Source organism: Micromesistius poutassou, assembly GCF_964030765.1.
Source record: "Micromesistius poutassou genome assembly, contig: SCAFFOLD_2640, whole genome shotgun sequence".
In the NCBI taxonomy this organism is placed as follows: Eukaryota; Metazoa; Chordata; class Actinopteri; order Gadiformes; family Gadidae; genus Micromesistius; species Micromesistius poutassou.
In genome coordinates this window covers 12,501-17,500 of record NW_028176974.1, presented here as the reverse complement: position 1 = coordinate 17,500, position 5,000 = coordinate 12,501, and positions in this window count along the sequence as shown.

Sequence of the window (5,000 nt, the reverse complement as noted above, 5' to 3'; positions counted from 1 at the left end):
CACACATACACACAAACGTAATTAACGTATAGCTTCATCTATGCACGTGACCTTGTTAATTATTATGGTTGCAGTATCATCTGAAACACAGATGCTAACTTAGATTGAGGTTGGAAAATGATCGCAACAATATCCTATAGAACCAGACTTCAGACAGTCTTATCCACAGCTGGCTGCTATTCAAAGCCCGCTTACAGCGATGGGTATGAGCTTCTGGTTCCTCTGTGTTGGAAAGGAAAGTAATTGGGGTAAATTAGCTGTACATCTGCCAGCATCGTTTGTATGAATGCAGCCAATTCAGACATCAAATCATTCCATCAGGTCTGTTTCTCTTCAGAACTTTAACAACCATTGGTTTGGGTCACTGCTTGATCCGTCCTGAAACATGCATGAGAAAGAACTACTGCATAGTAGGCAATGACACAAAAAGTAAAATTCTGTGCGATACGCTTGAATTAATTGAAATCGTATTGTATTATATTTCCAATAGAAGTCAGCACATGACCGAAAAAAAGATTGATGATTGTTTCATGGCCGCTAGCGAGCGCTGATGCCATACAATCACTAATTACTACTTCAGAAAAAACAGAAGGAAACCCAAAATAACAAGAGCATTGGATTAGTGTAAACGGAGAGCGCCAGGTTTAGAGACTGACAAAAGAGTACGGAGGGAAATGCAGAGAGAGGGGGCTTGAATGTGTCAATTTGGGGGGGGAGTTAGAGAGAGAGAGAGAGAGAGAGAGAGAGAGAGAGAGAGAGAGAGGGGGAGATGAACTGGAATACACCACCAGAGGATCTGGCTGTAGCTTTCTGTTTCTTAGAGATAAAACTGTGAGTCCTTTTTTTTCCTGTCCTCTTTTCTTTGTTGCCTCTCTGAGTCCCATCCTCATGATACCCACCCACCACATCTCTCTCTACATCCCCACACTCTTTCTTTCTGTCTTTTATTCTCTCTCTTTCTCTCTCTTGTGCTCTTTCTCTCTACACTCATTCCTACTCTCTCCCTCTCCCTACTCTCTCCTAATGTCTCTCGCTCTCTCTTCGTCCCTCTCTCTTTCTCTCCCTCTCTCCCTCTCCCTCTCTCTCTCTCTCTCTCCCAATCTCTCTCTGCCTGACCCTGCAGAAACGGCAGCCGAGGCACAACCAATGGATTTGCAGCAGCACAGCGGCCCTCCACTCCATCACACACACCCCTGTAAGGATCAGACAGACGGATGCACACGCACACACAGACAGACAGAATGATGGACAGACAGGATGGGGAAACAAGCAGGCAGACTAATGCTGTGTGGGGAGGAAAGAGAATGAAACCTGGAGAATGAAAGAGACGGGGGAAGCCTGAAGGGAAGGCAGAGGGGGGAGAACGCAGAGCAGGAGGAAGAAACGACAGTAGGGGTGTGAGGGGGGCGGGGTGTATGAAAAACAGACAGAAGGGGAGTAGGGGGAGACGACAGCTAAAAGGAGCGAGAGCATCATGGAAGAAAGAGGAGAAGAAAAAAACACGGGGATGCGCGGAGCGATGGTGAGAAAAATGAAGCGTTCCCACTCCGGCAGAGACCGGGGGGAGTTTAGGAGGGGAGGGGGGGAGGGGGGAAGGGGGGTTGGGGTAGGGGAGTGTGGGGGAAAACCGAAAGGAGAAGAGGAAGGAGGGAGGGAATGACTGCGACGGGAGAAAGTGCATGATGTCAGGAAGATGAGAGAGAGAGAGAGAGAGAGAGGGAGGGAGAGAGAGAGAGAGAGAGAGAGAGAGAGAGAGAGAGAGAGAGAGAGAGAGAGAGAGAGAGAGAGAATGAGAGAGAGCAAGAGAGTGAGAGAGAGAGAGGGTATCTGCCGGGGAAGACTGGGAGGATGTTGCAGAGGAGGAGGAGGAGGAGGAGGAGGAGAGGAGGCATAAGAAAAGAGGGATTGGGCGGATGAGAAGGAGGTCATGAGACAACTATTTCTCTCCCTACTGAAATATTCAGAGGAGGAATATGTATGGAGGATGGAATATGGAGGATTGCGGTTACAGCTAAACGTTAGGAAGGGGAAACGCAAACACAGACAACCTGTATGACCATAACACAAATAGGAATAGACACCTTAGCAATGCTGCCGTGAAGCAAACAATGCATTTTGGTCAACGTTTTCCTGAGCTATCCTCATTTTGAAAAAAATGACGTCGGTGTTCCTATCCACAATGTTGATTTATTTCCACACTGCCTCTACTCCTGCTACTGCGGCCATAGCCTTCACATCCACCTGCCTTACTGCTGTTGCTCCTGTTGCCTCCACCACCACTGCTAACAATAACCCTGCTGCCGATAACTGAAGATAATGAGGTCAAATTAAAAGCAGAAGAAAGCTGAGAAGAAGAACGCTACGGGGAGGATGCACGCAGCGGAGCCGTGCACTGCTGTCGGAGCAGTTGGTGTATGTGTGTGTGTGTGTATGTGTGTGTGTGTGTGTGTGTGTGAGTGTGTGTGTGTGGCAGGGTGTGTGTGTGTGTGTGTGTGTGTGTGAGTGTGTGCATGTGTGCACTCTGTTTGATCTCAGACAAACATTGGTGGAAATAGTTTCCCCTTTGCCAGTTTACACTGCTGCAACCTGCATTACATCCTCCCACCGGCTACACACACACACACACACACACACACACATATGAGCACACACGGAAAAACACACATTTTAAATACAGGCAGTACATTACTATACTAAAACTGTGAACAAAATGTGTGATGCTAAACACCAAACCCTAGGCATCGCTAAACACAATACCTCTAAAAAGTAGGAATTGAACATGCTAATGGCTTTAGCTGTTCTTAGAAGGAATCCACAGAAACCACAGAGCAGCATCTTTTCATTAAGAAGCTTACACAGGAGGCAGCTACAATTACAACCGTTACGACACTGCTCCTGCCGTGCCGGAGCAGAAGACCTGGCCAGAACGGAACAAAATGGAATCAGTGTCTCTGTCTTCTTCTTCATCTAGAGATCATTCAACATGGCATAGTGGATCCACTTTACAGAACAGGCCTTTATGCAAAGGAGGCGTTTTGTGTTGCTATGTCAACCATGGAGTGTTGAGAGAGCTGGCATTTTTACACCAAATGTTGGGAACCACAACATAGTAAGCAGTAATAGGCTTCTAAGAGAGAAACACACAAAACACTTTAAATACCTCTATAAACACATAGCCCATAACCCATGATGACTGAAATACCAGCGCAGCTCGTCCTAGACTCCACACCAATAACATTTTAGTGTAGAATAACAAATGTTAGGTAAACAGCCAGTGTCTGTGTCTATCCCATTTCACTGTAGTCAATGTACTGCAGGCAGCAGCAAACACAGCTGATATGTCCATTGTGTGCTTTTAATCATTCATTTTCTGCCATCAGACCAGTACACCCATAATTATATTGTTAGAATGTGTTTTGTTTGTTTATTTCTGTTTGTGTGTGTGTCTGTGTGTGCGCGATGTACCAACCCTATGCTTTATGTATGTCAGTTTACTAGGGGTGTAATGATGCACTCATTCGTACTGACATTTTTCGGTACGGGTCTAACGGTTCGATGCACGTTTTTATTGATTATCACACACTCTGTGACACTCTGACACTGTGAGTGTCTTGTCTTGTACTGATGTTTTGTGTTGAGGACCATAATGGAAATAAGTCCTGGACTTGATTGTGTTTTTATCCTTAATTGTATTTTATGTATTTTAATTTGTGTGGCATTGTGAGGCATTTGTTTGATACAATTCAATAAATCAAGTCAATGTTTAATAAAAATAAAATAAAAACTACTGAAAAACATACCGAACCGTGACTTAAAAACCGAGGTACGTACCGAATCGTGACTTTTGTGTATCGTTACACCCCTACGGTTTTACATGCACAGACATGTGTGTGTGTGATGTTTGTTATGTGTGTGTGTGTGTGTGTGTGTGTGTCTGTGTGTGTGCACTTCAACAAACCCCTCTCCATCCGTCAGTCCACAGTGTTGGCCTACTGAGATTCAGTTAAACAGTTGTCTGTTCTCGCTGCACAACATCACCTGAAAACCAGTTCATGGACCTTTTGCAGCAGCGCATACATAATCTCAGATAGTGGAAATAAGTGGAGATAAGACGAGACGGCGTGGAGAAACAAAGCTGGCGAGCGTTGGGCAGATAAAGAAAGACCGATAAAATAGCGGAAACAGACAGATACAAAGCAGGATAGCCAGCGAGAAAGGGAGGGAGGCAGAGGGAGAGGCAGAGGAGGAAAGATGAAAGAGGGAAAAGGACATGCACGTGTCTTCAGAGCGTTGTCAGGGTAAGTTGATCAGAGGCCGTAGCCCACGGTACATTACAGCCCAGAGGTAAAAAAACATCATGTCCGCCCTAATCTGTGCCCCTGGGAATGCACCACGTTGGCCCGTGCATAACAACACTGACTGATGGTAAGATGAAGTAGACGCTTGAGAGAGGGGAAAGAAATATATATATATATATACATGGGGAGGAGGGGAGGAGAATGGACAGAGCGCAGCACATTGCACTACAGAACTAGCATACAGACCTCTTGGGCCGGCGGCATTGACCTGCCATCTCTAAACTGCGCCGCTACATCCGTAAACACAACCCGGTACCGTGGATAATGATATCCAATACCTCTTCAAATATTAAGCCTGGGGCTGATCGTCTGACCTGCCGACCCTGGCCGGGCTGGCAGAAGACGACCGATGAGGTAAACAGTGCCCACTATGGGAATTTATTTTATTCACGCTCAACTTTTTTTGTCCTGGATCATCAACTTTTTACAAAAAGCCTAATGACTAGGAAATTGCACCCGCTCCAAACTCTTTGCAACATTGGTTTGTTATACAACGTGGTGTTATGTAAGGCTGTATGATGATCTTTTGGGGATACGACACATCCACATTTCAAAGAGACTAAAGAACACGGGGTACATTTAAATTTTTAAAGCTAGCGCATTCTGTTTGTTTTAGTCCCATAGGCGAACCCAACACACACA